Genomic DNA, 17365 nt, shown 5'->3' with positions numbered 1-17365 from the left:
AGTCCTCTAGATGGCAAGAGAAGTAGCATGGGTGGTTCCGATAGTTCACACTCACGTAGATGCCACCAAATCCACCCTCATTAGAAAAGAAATTTCCATTGGTTTCCATTGCATTTCTGCTATTGGTAGCAGTTGTTCTGAGCATTTCATATCCTCTTGTTCAGTCCACTACTATTTACTAGTTAAGATATACACTCAAGTTGCCAAAATGCAGGGACATAAACAACATAGAAGTTGATCTCTCCCCTAGGAAACTATCTCAGAATTAGTATTCTAGGACCGGTCTGGCAGTTCCACAGTTTTGGACCTAGGCTTTCTCTATTCTGTCTGTCTTCCTTGGATTTTTGGCCCCATCTTCCCAGTGCAAGATGACTCATTCACATCATGTGGGCATTCCAGTTAGTGGGAAAGGGACAAAGGAAAGGGGAGGGAACATGCCATCCCTTGTGGACTCAACCTGAGGATTACAGACGTCACTTCCATCCATATTCTGTTGGGTAGAACATAGTCACAAAATCGTAACGATTTCCAATTACTGTATTAATACATCAAAGAAGAGAAGAAAGAATATGGGGACCACTCAGACTCAGCCATGACTTATGATGGTGCAGCCCATTTAGGGTGTAACCTATGTCCCATGGACATGTCAAGGTATGACTATGAAGTAAAATAAACACATTTTAAAGAAATACAATAGATTTTTTTACATCCAAATATATTTACTTTTGGTGCACGTGGGTGTCTTGGTCAGTTGGGTGTCTGTCTTTGCCCCGGGTCATGATCTCAGGGTCCTGGGATGGGGCCCTAGGTTGGGCTCCCTGCTCAGTGGGGAGTTTGTTTCTCCCTCTCCCTCTGCCCACCGCCCCCTGCTTGTGTTCACTCTCTCTCTCAAATAAACAAAATCCTTTTAAAAAATTATTTACTTTCAAACTAGTTAACTTTGGGCACATTTACTCTTTGAAAATTATTATTGTTCTGGATGTTTCTGGATCTTCTGTTTTGTAACTGCCTGTTAGAAACAGTTCACATCCCATGTAAGAATATCTCACTTACTGCTTCTTACTTACCACTCAGTTTTTCTCTGAAAACTATAAGTCCATCCAAAAAAGTCATAATACTTCTCTTATTCCTCAGGCTTAGCTCCAAATTAGTTTTCACTGTTTTCTAAATCGTTTTCAAAATGTAGATGGGTCATAGGTGAGGAGTTTCTTAAGGTATGTTAGGAGCTCTGAAAAGATGCTCAAAGAAAAGACATTTACGTGGCTCAAAAAGCTCCAGTATGCTTGTTCAAACAGTGAATGACGATTACCTTATGATCACAGTTCGTACAGGTTTTAGGATAGTGTTACCAGGCCATGTGTGAGAATGGGTATGCTCAACTTGACCTTACCTACAACGTGCATTGAGTGTCAAATACCAGGGGGAGTTTTGTCCCCAAGCTCATTATTGTGACTTCCTCCAAGACATCCTATAACCCACCAATATACATTGTGGCACTATTTTCTAAACAGTTGGAACTCTTTTGTGTCTTTGAGTCTTTGCTGATTCAGAATCACCTCCTCTGTGAACTTATCACTAACCCCTCTATTAGAGATAGTTACTCACCTTCTATGCTCCTGTAGCACTCTATGGACTACAAATATTTAATATACCCTATGCTAATTATCTATTTACCCAGAATCCCAACATGTGCACATGTGCATGTATGCAAACCCCCACACACACCTCTGCTAGGGAGGGCCTTTGGGGACTTCATTATGATTGCCTTACTCACACTTGCATGCCCCCTAGTGCCTTCTATGCTGTGGCACTCAACAATGTGGAGGAACTTATTAAATGGGCAAATGAATGCCATCTATTTTGTGGAAAGTAATTCAGTTTGGGTCTCTGACCTTCAGCTTCTCATCTTGTATTTACAGTTTCTCTATAAAACCTGGAGAGTGGCTCAAGTGTTCTCTGCAATCTTATGATTTTAGGCAGTCCTGGGCCAAGATTGTGACCTTGGTGGGAGAGGGACTGGTAGGCTGTAAGTACAAAGTTCACTCCAAGAAGGTGGAGTAAAGGCTGTTGCTTTCAGAGACCGCACCTTTAATGGGAGCCCCCCTTTTTTACAGATCGGACTAGATCTATCCCCTTTTGTAAATGCTGCTTCTAAACACAGGCACTTTGGTTTCACTAGTGAGGAGCAAAGGAAAGAAAAGAAAGGTTTAATCGTACTGGCCTGGAAGCAGAGTGAAGAAAGGATCACCTCCCTTTCCCAAGAAACTGTAAATTTTGACCGCAATGCCTACTAAGATTATTGAGCATGAGAAAAGTCAGCACTGCCATGCCCTGGAAACTTAAACAAGAATAGAAAGGATAAAAGGAAAGCTTCAACTCCAAATGTTTGGTTTATAATCTAACTTGGTAACAGAATATCATCACAAGCATATGTAAAGTAAGAAAACAAAGGAAAAGCTATGACCAAATAACATCATTTAATTCCCTCAACATGCCATTTCACAAAGGAATGTCCAGAATACTTTTGTTGTAAGAAAATTATTGACACACTCAACTGGAAGAGGAAAAACCAAAAATCCTACAGGACCTATTTTTCTAGAAAAACAGGGCTAACTGGGCAAGGACTTGAGAGTCACCAAAGCAACTTTTATGTTCGTAGAAACAAAAGTACTTCCCATTTCCCCAACAAGTGTCTTAAACAGCCATACTGACCATCCCTGGAATGTGATCTTTACCAAAGTTTTCTCAATGGAAGGGCATCTCCTGATGCAGTAAGCTTTGTTTGTTCATTAAATCTTCTACCTGAAGAGAACAGGAAACAGACAAGGGGCAGGGCAGGAGGGAGACAAGAAACCTTAGAGGGAGCAAAAGGGGGAATACTGTAAGGGCCTTTCTAAGGTTGCCATTTCTCTTTAGTAGTCGGTGAATATCAATGGAGCGTTAGGGGCCCGGGGGCAGGAGTGCGGGTTTGAAATCCCCCTGCTGCAGCCCCTGCCTCTTTGGAACGTGGGGAGATCGAGAAGCTCATTTGTTGTTTACTCACTGGAGAGTCACTCTGCTACTTACCACCCTCCCAAGTTGTTAAAAAGAGAGAGGGGAAAAAAACAACACTCAGCAGGTAACTCCGAGGTTTTACCTGTCTTTAATTTATGCAGCATTTTCAAATTGTGCCATCCCGGCAGGTGTGACCGCGCTTTGGCGAACCTCGTTGCTATTTTACCTGCTTGAGTCTGTCAAAAACCCATTTGTATGCGCCCGGCTAATGTGCTAGAAATAAAAGCCCCAACCTGTCAAGTAAACTCTGCACCTGTACGAAGCAGTTAAATTGTTCCATCTGCCACGATCCCAGGAGATCAAAGGCCCTCCCCGGGAGGGGTGCCCCCGAACGCAGGCAAAGGATGGAGTTCCTTGTCTTGGAGTTTAAAAAGAAGAGAACCCGACCAAGAGGAGAGCGCGGGGTGGGAGGGGACTGGGGAAAACCCGCGAGGAGAAAAGTGTCCCCGAGGGCCCGGTCGGGCCCTGCTACCTGATGGAGCTTTTGTCTGACCCAGGCGCGCCGGGAGCGCATTCTTTCACATTAAGAACCGCAGGGGAAGACATTCATTCACTTCTTTTTTTTGGTGACGTAGCTGGGGCATTCATGTGTTTTTAACCTTGAATAATTTTTGTCTCTAAGCTCCAAACAAGTTTTATCCTGTCCACAGGTCAGTTTTGTTACAGAGGCCAATTAGCAGCGCTACCTTCGCCTGCGGCAGAAAGCCAAGCAATGGCGGGCCGAGCCCTACGGAGAGGTGATGAATAACTCCGGAGAGCTGTAATTTGAAAGGGGGGCCTTTGAAGCATTTACCTTACATGGGACGCTATTGTCACGGCAGGGTGTTTGATCTTAAAATAATTTACTTAATGATCTCACCATGGGAGCAATTGGCAGCGCGAGATTAGGCTGTAAGGCCTAATGGACATGGGAAAAGTTAAAAGTGCTCGGAGAAAGGTATGTACCGCGCTGAGATAGGGCCGCGTTGTGTGTTCATTACTTGCGGGCTGGGGGCGGGAGCGGGGGGGCGGGCAGCGCGGTGACCGCGATCAGCTTTGCACGGCTCGTCCGAGGAAATCCTCGGATGCGGGGTTCGCCTGCGGGAGAGCCAAATATCCCGCGCTCTGCGTTCTCCGTGGTGCCCGCGCTTCGGCATTGTGGAGATGGATGATCTGATTTTGTTCCACAGCCGACGATTTCTATTTATTTTTCCTTATCTCCCCCCTCCCCCCCCTTTTTTCCCCCTCTTTTTGCCTCCGTGAAGCCACTGTACTGGAAGGCCACAGGAGCAGGGCGGCCTCCCCGGGGCAGGTTTGCGAGCTGGAATCAGAGCCAGATGAAAATGTGAAAGTCCCCTCTCCGTGGGCAAGCAGGACTTCAAGGAGACATAAGGAGATGGTTACCTTAGGCCCAAACACGGCTTTGTCCGCTAGAAAAGAAAACTCCAAAATGTCAGCCCCAATGTGACCTGTTTGTAACTCGGGCATCCGCGTGGTGTCCGGACACATGTATCTCTTCCACTTACCTGTGTATCGGAAGAACCTTCTTTAGCGGTGGGTTCTACCTGTTTTACATCCGGATGCCTAGGCTTCAGGTTTAAATTTCTTCAGTCTTGCTCTTTCCCCCTGTTCAAACCTTGCTCACTGCCATAGCCCCTTATAAGAAGCATCTTCCTTAACCCTGGGATGAAATTGGAATAGTCGCCTTAAGTGATGACCCTACAGGAAAAGCACTGTCTAAGAATTGCTACTGCTGTTGACCTATTTGATGCAAAACCTAAGGGAGTGTGGATGCAATAGAATATGAATAATTCACAAATGAACTAATTTCCTCTCTGATGCGGATTCCAGCTGAGCAAATCACAGCAGCCTGTCCCTGCAACCCAATGTCTTGGGTTGGAAAAAAAAAAAAAAATTCCTGGGGAATGTATCTATGTCATCCAGAAGATTTGAATTTGTTATTTGTGTAAAATAGAAGAGCTCAACTTTGAGTTCATTAGATATGAGTCTGATTCTCCAAGATCCACCACTTTCGCCTGTGACCAGTAGGACAGGACGATGAAATATTTTTCGTTCATGCAAATTAAGTAATGATGAGCGCGAGTACTAACTTTATGCCAGCAAACACCAGTTGGCCTGTGCCAATTTGAGAGCATGAATGTTCCCCATTAGTGTGAAGTGTTTTTTTGAAATTTAGTTTTGGAGCCCGTTTCCGGTTCATCTTTTGAGGTACGCCTGAGAATCTCCACCTCCTGAAGCAGACTAAACCCCCCTTTGAACTTGTCTTTTATCTCTTCCCTGTACTTGGAAATTAGCAACTTATTAACAGGCTTCAATAATTTATTCTCCGATGCATGGAATTAACTGTCTGAGACTGAAGTAAAGATTACATATGCTTTGTTTGTATGTTGTTCTTGGTAAATGACTTGATAAGTGAGCATGGAACCCATGCCACAGGGTAGGGCAAATAATGGCCGCAGACCAGGGTGTGCCTCTGTGTGTCTTAACCTTCTCCAGTGAGCTCAGAAGAGGTACCGGGACCACATGGGTAACGTAGGGGTGAAGATGACATAATGTAGCTGAAACACATAACTCCAATGAGAAGAGTCCCCACAAAAATCTCTTTCCTGCCCTGGGCTGTGGCTACTTTGAATCTCCGTTGTTGGAGTTAATTTTGGGTCATCCTGCCCCTTCCTAATTAGCATTCTCCCCTTACACTTCTGATCCAGTGGGGTATTACTGTGCGATGAAGCAAGGTTGTTTGCAATGTATAAATTTGGATGCTGAGATTATTTAGAAGTATCTAAACATTCTGGGAGAAATCTGATTTATTATCTACAAGCCATCTCCAAAGGTGTGAGGACTAACCTGCTGAGATATCCTTTCCATTTTCTCTTCTCTTTCCATTTTCTCCAATGATATCTTTTTAAAAAAAAGAATTATTTTCAATCTTAATATAGTTCCAATGCTGTGTTGTCATAAGTTGGTGTTTATAACCGAGAAACTGAGAATTGTTATTCTCACCAAAAGGCAGCTGAACACTGATTAGGAAAGAGTAAGAAAACATAAGTAGGTGGGGCGCCTGGGTGGCTCAGGTCGTGATCCCAGGGTGCTGGGATCGAGTGCTCAGCAGGGAGCCTGCCTCTCCTCTCTCTCTCCCTGCCCCTCTGCCTCCTTGTGATCTCTGTCAAATGTTCCCCATGTCTTTTTTTTTTTTAAGATTTTATTTACTTGTTTGAGAGAGAGAGACAGTGAGAGAGGAGAAGGCCAGAGAGAGAAGCAGACGTCCCATGGAGCTGGGAGCCCGATGTGGGACTCGATCCTGGTACTCTGGGATCATGACCTGAGCCAAAGGCAGTTGCTTAACCAACTGAGCCACCCAGGCACCCCTAAATTAAAAAATTTAAAAAAAAAAAAGATAAGTAGGACAGAAAGGAAGTTATGAGTGTTTTAACAGAAAAGTTTGAATTTTGAATAACAGTGTGAACCACAGCTGGTGAAGCCCTTCTTTGTCGCTCTGCTCTTCCCTCTTGCTTGCTTACCTTTCCTTCCGTCTCTCCCTATCTCTGTCTCCCTTTATCTGTGTCTCTCCATTTCTCCCTCTCCTCTTCCCTCTGCCCTCCATGTTTTCATTATGTCTCATTCCTTCCCTTCCCTTCTTCCTTAATACCTTCCCTCTCTCTCTCCCTCATCCTTCTCTCTTGTTTCGTGTGTATTCATCTCAGTCTCACCCACTGGCCTTGTGTCTCCAATGTCTGTTGGCACTTTTTTTTTTTTTTTTAATCTTGCTCTCTGTGTCTGAAAACGCAGGATATAAATGAGAAGATCAGAGCTGAGCATGTGAATATTGGGAATTCTTTTCTTGATGGTCCTCGGTCATGATTTGCTTTTCCAAGTAAAAGCTGCGAATTGGCAAACTCACTCCGAATCTCCCAGACTGTCAGGGCCCTGGATGTCAAGAAGCACTTGACCATCACAGAAAGCAAATGCTGAGCCATCTCCCGAGCTCACACACCGCAAGGAGGCACCTGCTCCGTCTGTTTCAGCATTCCCTGAGAAAAGACCAGTCAGAAGAGAGGGGTGAAAAAGAACAAGGTCAAGGTCAAGCCACTCACCCACCTCTTCCCGCCCAGCCCTCCTCCCCCGTCGCACTGATTACTGTACTGTGTGTCAGAGGTACTCCCACTGGCCTAGAACCATCATCTCATCCAGAAGACACATAAATTCCACCCAGGTAGTTCTAAAATCACCCAGCTGATCATTCAATTTATATACAGTATCAAGTGTTCATTTCACAGCTGCTATTTCAGTCCCTCTGACCTGCAGGTCCTTGACATGTGCTTTGCCAGGGCCCTCCAGTGATGTAAAAGTAAGTTTTCAGCACTCGCAGAAAAAGCAATTGAAGTTCATTTCTCACAGATTACCAGGCCCCATCAGGAATGAAGATGCTGTAAAGTGCGCATGGGGCAATGTCCCAACATCCACTGCGGTCCGTGACAAAGCCTGCTGTGCCAACCAGTGGAGCAGACCAGTCACGTCTGGCGTGGTCCTGCTTCTCATAGGCTCTGCTGCACTGCACTGTCATCTCGGTGAGATGAAGATACCTGGCTGTGTCTCACTAAGATTTGATTGCATTGCTCTCATTTTCTTCATCTCTCGCCTCAGATGGCATGTTTTGTCTTTGGCTCAGTCCAGGACCAACAGTGTGGGCTTCAGAGGGAAATGGTGGGTGGCCTAACAGCAGGCTGCCCACCCAGTTTCCAGAATGGGTTGGGCGACACCTGTCCTGGCTGGTGCTGACAGCATCTTTCTCTTCTTCTAAAAGGAGCTACAGGAGAGGAGACCAACTGGTTAAAATGGAGGTAATTGTGTTTCTCAGGGCTCTGCTTTATGATCACTTCAGTCCATGGCCCCTTCTGCTGTTCTCATTCTGACCCCCCCAATACAGTTTCCTAATCCTTCCACCCCCCATTCTCTGCTCTGTTCCTCTTACAGAATTTCCCCCACTGTTCTCTCTGATTCAAGTTCACACAAAGTGAGTTTCTCCTTGAGAACTTGAAAGAAAGACACCTATGCTGGCCAGTGACCCAAGCTCAATTTTAAGTCACTAAGCACAATATTATGAAGGCACTATGACCTGTACTTGAAGAAATCCTTTCCTCCCAAAGAGAGGAGTTTCTGGGACATCCATTTCATCTAGAAGTCCAGGACAAGAGTGTTCAGATTTCCACAGACTCAAATTTGGAGAATTTGACTACCAATTCGAAGGAATGATAATGAGGTTTGTTATAATGAGCACGTATTGTTTTGCATGTATTTTTTATGTGTTCAAAATACAAAGCCCCAGTTCTTCAAGATTACTGAAAATTGGACATATTTTTAAAACATTTTCTTAAGCAAACTGACTGCCAACACAACTTCAGAAATTACCCTGACTCTCTCAACCATACTCCCATTGAATAATCTTAAACCTTCCTCAAGCTGTCATTTCTCTCACACTTCCTGAGGACAAGCACCAATAACAACTTAGACTTAAAGTGGGGAGAGAAACAAAGATCTTATCTGCGCCTAGTAGATTTTTTTTTTTTTTTTTGGTAGATATCTTTCTAAGATGCAGTGTAGAAAGCAGACTACTCACAAGACTTGAAAAGGCACTTTGACGGCTCACAGCAACTTGCACAGCCAAAGAAACCAAGGCCTTGGAAGGTAAAGTAAGGTCAGTGCAAGCTGAGATTTAAAAGCTCCTTCTTGGGGCGCCTGGGTGGTTCAGTCGGTTAAGTGTCTGCCTTACTTTCGGTCAGGTCATGATCTCAGGGTCCTGGGATGGAGTCCCGCATCAGCTCCCTGCTCAGTAGGGAGCCTACTTCCCACTGCCACCTCCACCCCACCTGCTGGCCTGCTGCTCTGCCTACTAGGGATCGCTGTGTGTCAAATAAATAAATAAATAAAATCATTTTTGTTTTTTTTAAGTTTAGGGATACCTGTGGCTCAGTGGCTTAATCCTCTGCCTTCAGCTCAGGTCATGATCTCAGGGTCCTGGGATCAAGCCCCACATCATGCTTTCTGCTCAGCGGGGAGCCTGCTTCCCCCTCTCTCTCTGCCTGCCTCTCTGCCTACTTGTGATCTTTCTCTCTGTCAAACAAATAAATAAAATCTTTTTTATTTTTTTATTTTTTTTTAAGATTTTATTTATTTATTTGACAGAGAGAGAGATCACAAATAGGCAGAGAGACAGACAGAGAGAGAGATGAGGAGAAGCAGGCTCCCTGCTGAGCAGAGAGCCCTATGCGGGACTCCATCCCAGGCCCCTGGGATCATGACCTGAGCCAAAGGTAGAGGCTTAACCCACTGAGCCACCCAGGCGCCCCAATAAAATCTTTTTTAAAAAATTAAAAAGGCCTCTTCTTCATGGTCATGAGTTGGTGCAATGCCTTCCTCTTCCCCCAGTGTAAACCTTTCTCGAGGAGGAGATGCTAATGTCTGCATGCCTGCCTTGGATTCGGTACTGCCTCTCCAGGGCTCCCACCTCTCTTATGACTCAGACACTGGTCCTCCTGGCCACTTGCTTGTCCTGCCCGCTGGCAGCTCTCAGCGGAGTCCTCTCTAATTTTGTCCTTGGCTTCAGAGAGTGACCTCTGTCAAGATGAGGCTCCTTCCCTGTGGGCTTTGGAAAGTGTGGACTTTGGAAAGTCCGGCTGATTTGTGGAGCGTAAGAACCACACTGCCTTTGTCTCCTGGCAGCTCTTTATATAATACGAGGGATGTGGTTCTGTTTCCTTTTTTCCCTCTTCCTCCTCCCCAGGGCAGGGAGGAGGGGTGAGGGTGGGAGCAGGTGTCTGGGGAGCTAAAGCCTAGGTGAGGGAGGGAGAGTGACAACAGTGAAGGGGAGGAGTCAAGTTGGAATTTTTGCGGCACAGGGGACTTCCATGGGAGGAGAGGGGGGGTTGTTGATGTTGGGGCGTGGGTGGACTGTGGCCCAGAGGGTCAGGGGGTTAGGATTAGGTTCAGCTCATAATATCACAGCTGCCCTTGTCTCCCCAGATTACTTACCTTCTGCACCCCTCCCCCAAGGCCCCTTGCCTCAGTGTGGGGCTACTGAAAGCCATCCCAGTTCCAGAGCAAATGCGTCTGACCGAGGTCTGTCTTGCCCCTGCTCTGCAGTTCAGCTCCTCCCCGGGCATGGTCCTGTCTTTTTGCCTCCCCCATGGTATTGACCTGAGACTCTCCAATAAACTTCCTCCTCATAACCTTCCCTTCAAAATCTGTTTCCCAGAACCCAACCTCACACACTTACATTTGTAAAATATGTCATCACTTTAAAACGCTGCTACCTGGCATCGTCATGGTGTTCATCGCAAACAGAGGCTCAGAAAAGTGAAGTGACTTTCTCAGGGTCACACCCTGAAGTCCTGGACCTGGGACAGAATTGAAGTTCTCCGACTCCTGGCCCAAGGCTGTTCTGAGAACTTAAGTGAGTTATAAAGGTGTGACTATGTAGCTATTCCTAAAAATGTTTCTCCTCTTCATGGCTTCACTTTCCACCGCTCATGTCTATTTCCTTAACTGTTGACCTTTCTCCTCCCCAAACCTGCTCTTCCCAAGTTCCACGGTCTGCCTTTGCAATGTTTTCTTTACAGCAGCCTGTGGGAGGTAGCAGGAATAACAGGCACGTGGGGGTGTCAATACCTTGGCACCAAGACTTCTTTGCTCTCAGCCCAACAGAAAGAGGTGACAGAGAGGTATGTCTGGTGGTCCCGTGATGCATCCCTGACCCTCTGTTCTAGACACTTAGTTTTTCTCCTGATTCCCACAGCTGGTTTTCATGTAGAATTTCAACAGGGCTGATGTCTCTGTCATCTTATTTGCCGACAGCAAGAATTTCTCAAGCTAATCACTCTGTAAATATGGGTGCAACTGGGACACTCCGTAATTCTGTGTCCTTGTTACCCTGTTCTGGGGAGTGTTCTCTAGGCTTATAATACCCTCTAGAATCCCTGGGGACTCTGTCATTTGAGTCGTTTCATTCAGCCCAGCACTGGCTAGAGAAGAAAATGTTCTTCTTTACACTTCGCAGTGAAAAGCCTCTGGGGGTCTATTCATTGCCTTGATGTTCTGGAGCTTCCGGGGCCTCAGGGGATTTTCACCTCCCTTTGCAAATCCTCTGCACTGATTGATTGGCAAGCAGAACGCACACCAATTAGCTGCTTTGCATAGCCTCAGGACAGGTGTTTAGCGAACCAAAGGTTCACAGGTACTGTGTGCTGTGGTTTGGACCCTTGGTTTTTCTTTTTTTCTGATTTTTTTCAGACTGCATCTTAAAACACAAGAGTTGAATCCATTCAGATCTGTCATCTCGTGGTTGATGATTTCAACCAATGTCTGACATCCTGCGAAAGACATGTCCCCAGAATATGCACTCAGTTTGATAAAGGGTGGGAAGAGCATATAAACTTACTGGCGGGCATTTGTATGGATCCTTACTGTTGTCCACCTTCATCACTAAGTAAGACCCACCAGGGTCTTAAGGTAATATTACAGTCTTGAAAAAAGTCCTGCTCTGACCCAGTATCCCAATTTTAATCAAATTGTGTGTATTCTGAGCTCAATTCTAGATCTGCAGTTAAAAATAAGAAAGAAACGTTTTCAACTTATTGCTTGTTTCATGAATTAGTTGTTCATGGCGGGGGTGGGGTGGTCCCCAAACCTGTATGTCATGGAAGTTGTTTTAGAAGTATCTTTTCTGTTCCATACCAACCCCCACGAATCTGGCTAGCATCCTCATCAGGAGAGTCAGGGGTTAAAAGCGTACACTCGGGAGCCAGCTCTCCTGGATTCAGATCTCCCTCTGTGTGAGAGTTACTGGCCTGTGTGACTGTTGGGCAAGTTACTCAACCTCTCTGTTCCTTGGTTTCCCAATCGGCAAAATGGGGGTCCCAAGAATAGGGCTATTGTCAAGATTAAATAAATTAGTTTATTTTGTAGTCCTTGCAACAGAGGTTGGCATATAAATCATACACATTCTGGATTATTTTCCTATTGTTCTATAATATGTCTTTCCCTTGTCAGTTACATCTGGAGATTTTAAAACAACCGTTCTTTGTGGCGCCTGACTACATTTGTGGCAGAGAGAGAAAAGAGAGAGGCCCTTGTTAACATTTAAATATATTCCATTTCGCAGGCAAATCTTTTTGTATATGAAGGCAGGAAATCGGAAGGTAAGTGCCCACTGTTTTTAAACTTGGAATGAGGTATTTTTAAACAGTTTTCAATTTACTTAAGAGTTTTAACACAGCTAATATTAGTTGGAACTGAATGTCTGAGAATGAGGTTAGTGTTCTGCATAAACCCTGCTTTTAAAAAGCTCACAGGAAGGGTCAAAGACCAGGAAATGCTCTCACTATAATTCTCATTTTCAGCTGAATTGGACATGGCAACAAGAACGCAGGCCTGAATCACATTATGTTCCAGGAACCTTTAACTTTGCATCATAATGACCCGGGGCCTAACAGAAGCAAATTGCAAGTGGTTTCAAAAGGATAAACTCTAATTTATATTAAACTAGTATTATAACTTAAGCAGCTCGTTTTGAAAGCAGAATGAAAAAGCTCATCATTCTTGTGATGGTTCCTAAATGCATCCCTTTACATTTCACCTGTAAAACGCTCTGTGTTTGCTGACAGGTTAAATGTATACTATACACAGAGAGCCAACATTTCTCTTTGTAACACTGCAGCAATCTTACTAGTTTTAGCAGCATTCTTATTATTTTAAGCTGTCTCCATTGTCTTCTAAACACCATAATTAGAAGCTGAAAAGCTTACAGCAACCAAACCCAATAAGGTCTCATTATGAACAAAATATTTGACTGTGGCGCAACAAATGACCCTGTGTCGTCTAACATGATGAAGCCTTCAGCCTTCCTGCCCCATTAGGGCTTGAGGTATGTTCAAAGTTTTCCCTCTCGGGGTTATTGAGCCACTCGATTCCAAGTTTTAGTTTCTTGGTCATAGTTCTTTGCGTACTGGTCTCTTTGTTTCATTTTGTGCCACTGCCATTTTCCAATAGACCTGGAAGAGCAAAAGTGTCTGCTGGAAGCAGTTCAGAGTTTCTCTTATCAGGGATGTGGTGTTTTGTAAATGAGTTGAATGAGGGAGCCCGTGAGCCCGGAGCTGAAATAATTGAACTGCTTGACTGGAGAAAGAAGAGAGGGATGTGATTTTTTGGGCCCAAGAAAATATTCCGGCACCAGATCAGTGACTTTTTAACGTGCTGCTCAGCATCTTTTTTTTTTTTTTTCCATTTCATACAAGTCCTCTTGAACTGTGTCCAAAAGTGAACTCCTGTAGGAGATTTAATATATTAAGCATTACTAGTCATTTACACCTGTGTATAAATAAGTGTGTGTGTGTGCGTATTTCTCTCAAAAAAAGAGGCAAAAGCAGATTGATGAAGATTGCAAAAGAAAGTTTAAAAAAAAAAAAAAGTTAAGATGATTAGAAAATACATCTATTCTTAGGCTTTATTTACCTGGAATTGTTGTTCATTTGAATCTCTTGCTTCAGTGCATTACTACATCCTTTTGTGTAGACTGTAAGCTGGAAAATATCAGGTGGGGGAGAAATGAGATGTGGTCTAGTGTCTTGTAGCTGTTTCATGGAACAGGTTCCCATGGCCAAGTAGATACAGCTCGGGTATAAAGCATTCTCATTTAAACCAAGTGTGTGAAATATAAAAATAAATCTTGGATTTTTTTTTTTTTAATTTATATTCTGCTGGTGAAACACTGAACTCTGAAAAATGGGCATGTCAGGACTGCTTTTAATAAATCTACTTGCCTGTCCTGTGTTTTCAAGGTTTCCTGTTCGTTAATTATCAAGCTGTATTTCTCTTATTTCTCTAATCTTTAGAACACAATGAAGCATATCAATCAGCACAAACCTCCGTGAAGCTGCTTATCTCTGAAATCCCATCTTTATTGTGCGACACTAGGTCTCGCAAGCCAGGGCAGTCCCAGTTAGCAACATTCTTTCCCTGCCCTTCGTCCTTTGAGGTTGAGTCTACATTCCAGTTCACTTTTCCTTTTTTCTTTCTCTTGCTTGCCACCCTCTCCCCGAGAACTCACTCTTTCTCTCCCCCTGTCTGCCCCTCCCATCTCTCCATCTCTCCATCCCTCTGTCCCCAAGCAAGGGGTGAGTCTGCTTAGGAAACCTGAAGATTGATACCTATCCAGTCAAGGAGAAAGTGACTTTTAGAGCTCTTCTCTCTTCCCTGAGGCAGCAGGGTTCAAAAGTCAGTTTGAGAAGCGTCCCTATGTCCGGATGACATTAGGGAGGTGGGAAAAATGACCCACAGACTTGAACATCTCTGGAGACCTGGCCAGGAATTTGCCTTTACAGCAGGATCCCTAAGTGATTTGTAAGCTGTTTAACCAGAGAGCCATTGCTTTGGGGGATCCCATTCTCTAAAGAAAGGAACACTTAGCCTAAAATAATGTAATTATCTCACCCTAAATTCCCTCCCCAAGATACGCATTATCACCCAGGTTCCTGAGTCTGACCCAGAGAGAAGGCAGAGAAAGGTGAAGATTTTGTTCCTGCTTGAGGCTGTTTTGTCCATATCCACATTCATTGCTCATGGTTCCTGAGGGCAAAGGTCAACCTATGTGCTCTGGGGTGGAAGGGTGGTCACAGCCCCCAAACCCAGCAGCCCCAGTGAGCACTGCCCTTCACGGGCTCCTTGGGATGGGCCAAGGGCTGTTCTGCCCTGCTTGGCCACAGGGCTCCCCTTCTGGGACATGCAGGAGTCCCCACAAACAGCTCCCAAACAGGAAGTGTTTCTGAGATAATTAAAAAAAAAAAAATCAAAACTGCTATGTCACACTAGCTTTATTTTCAAAAATAAGTATGCAAAAGCTAAAACTGCATATCGTGTCCCTTGAGTCGCTGTCATCTTCCCTGCTCGATTTTCCTTCATTCTGCTCATCATTTTCTTTTCTTTCTTTCTTTTTTTTTTCCCCGCTCATCATTTTCTAACACTGTGTGTAACTGAGTGGCTTAGTTTGTTGTGTCTTCGTCCCCACCGGCATAGACAGTTCATACGGATAGGGATTTCTGTGTTTTACATTGCTCTCTGCCATTCATAGAATAATGCATTTCAATATTTGTATGGCCCCATGGCCTGACAACGGGTTTTCAGATACAGCACAGTCTGGCACAGGTATAGATGGAAACACAATTGTGACTTGCCGTAGTTTATACATATCGTGCTGTTTGTGCAAATATGTGAAGTCTGACCTCTTCCAATCAATCAACCGATCAGTAACAGAATGTGACTGCCTGCTAAACTCTAAGACTTTTCCCTGTCATCTCTATTTGTCCATGTATCAGTTCTACCCTGACACCTGTTTCACATGATCCTTAGCCCTTTAGCAGCAAAAGCTGTGTCTACAGAGACCTTTTTAAAAAAAAAAAAAAAATTGTATTTGCCTCTAAGTGGATGAAGCCCTATAATCTGAAAATCCAGGACTGAAGTTTCATTTCATGACCCAGCAGAGAGGTTCCTTCTTTTTGGCAATTACTTTAAAAAATCCAGCCAAATCCTGAGAATACACACCCGGCGAGGTGAAAATTGCTCCAGTGTGGGTTTGCCTGATTTGATTTGCCTGTTTGGCAAGAACTCTTGAAGGGGGGCGCCTGGGTGGCTCAGTGGGTTAAGCCGCTGCCTTCGGCTCAGGTCATGATCTTGGGGTCCTGGGATCGAGTCCCACATCGGGTTCTCTGCTCGTCAGGGAGCCTGCTTCCCTCTCCCTCTCTTTCCCTGCCTCTCCATCTACTTGTGATTTCTCTCTGTCAAATAAATAAATAAAATCTTTAAAAAAAAAAAAAAAAGAACTCTTGAAGGACTGATGACCTCTTTCTTTCTGGAGAGAAGGGCAACAGGGGAGATGGTTTTTTAAGAAAAATTAAAATCAAACTATATGAAGGAATTCGAAGATGCGGCAAAGTGGAGATAATAGGATGGGTTAATGGTTCCCAAGTTATTCACTGGTAAGGGCCCTTGATCTCACTCTTTCTGAAATAACGTCTCCATTAAAGAAGAAGAAGAAGGGGAAAGGGAAGGAGGAGGAGGAGGAGAAAGAAGGAAGAGAAGAGGGGTAAGAAGAAGAAGAATCTCACCTTCCCGCATCACGTACACGGTCCTTAGAAGCCTATCTTTTGATTCTCACAGCTCACCAATAATACCACACCTGCATGATCCAACCTTACTTTGAATTTAGTTTCTAGAATTATCTTTGCCCCTGCTGAGCCTTCCTTTGGAAAATGTTTCCTCTCCAGTCCCTCCCCCACAACCACTCCACTCCACTGTGTTTTGAATGAATGAATGATCAAATGAGGGCCAGCAAAGAGCTGTGCCAAAGAAAATCAGTTCTACCCCTGAAACCAGACTGCATAAAAAAATAGCTTTGATAAGAGACGGATGGCCTACAAGAGAGAAACACTGACCGTATTTACCTGTGAATAATATGCATCCCAGATGTCTCTCATCGCTGTGGTACTAAACATTGTGCAAGAATGAGAGGTAACCAAGAAGACAATGAGAGTAACACAGGAGCTGGAAACACCTGCTTAGACTCTGAGACAAAAATGCCCTCACAAACTTTTGTACCACCTCTGCAGTGCTAAATGAAGTTGTTGGTCAGTGAGCCTGAATGAAAGGACTGGTTTTTATTCACAGAATCACAAGAAACAGTAGACAATTCAAAGGACTTTGTAGTGATTTTAAAATACCTTTTCAAATTATTGAACAGAGGCTCGTCCCTTTCCCTCTTTCCTCCTAAGGCTTTGAGCCACTTTGAGCCAAGAGACCTATCAAGATTTTTTTTTCCGGTCCTGACATCATGTGATTTTGAAATCTACTCTAATTCAAAGGCCCAAAGTGCATTTTCAAGATTTTAATACAGGGTTCAGCTGCCAAAGCTACCCTGCCTCCAGCTGTTGCTATTTCGAGAAGGTGAGGGTGGGTATCTTTGGCTTCTGTTCCCCCACCCCCTTTGCAGCTGCTGCTGTTGGAGTGACAGAGCTGATCCCACAGGCCTGTTTTCAGTCCTCATCTTACCTGGCCCATCAGTAGCTCTTGACAGATGTCTACTCCCTTCTCCTTAAAACATTTCTTAGTTTCCTTCCTGGTCTCCTCTTTTTTGTTTCCTCATTAGCTTCTAAGGCTACCGCTTAGGTTTTAAATATCTTCACTTTATCTCTCCTCACTCCCCAAGAGCTACTGTTCACTCTCAAGGCTCTTTTACAGCCTGATAACTCCCCCATTATGACTCTCT

The 17365-nt window shown here is 44.4% G+C and overlaps 2 long non-coding RNA genes across 2 annotated transcripts; both read right to left on the bottom strand.

The window, feature by feature from the left end:
- Nucleotides 1-5922: 5922 nt before the first annotated feature.
- LOC116569306 lies at nucleotides 5923-7638 on the bottom strand. Its single transcript, XR_004276972.1, has 3 exons — nucleotides 7354-7638; nucleotides 6765-7085; nucleotides 5923-6074 (listed from the first exon to the last, which is right to left on the bottom strand). It is a non-coding gene; the product is annotated as an uncharacterized LOC116569306 (long non-coding RNA).
- A 60-nt stretch (nucleotides 7639-7698) lies between these two features.
- LOC116569304 lies at nucleotides 7699-17321 on the bottom strand. The gene is made up of 3 exons (XR_004276971.1): nucleotides 17149-17321; nucleotides 13561-13628; nucleotides 7699-7861 (listed from the first exon to the last, which is right to left on the bottom strand). It is a non-coding gene; the product is annotated as an uncharacterized LOC116569304 (long non-coding RNA).
- Between the last annotated feature and the right edge of the window lie 44 nt (nucleotides 17322-17365).

Source organism: Mustela erminea, chromosome 11 (genome assembly GCF_009829155.1).
Source record: "Mustela erminea isolate mMusErm1 chromosome 11, mMusErm1.Pri, whole genome shotgun sequence".
NCBI lineage: Eukaryota > Metazoa > Chordata > Mammalia > Carnivora > Mustelidae > Mustela > Mustela erminea.
Note: the sequence above shows the minus strand (reverse complement) of the source record. Positions and strands in the feature narration are given on the sequence as shown.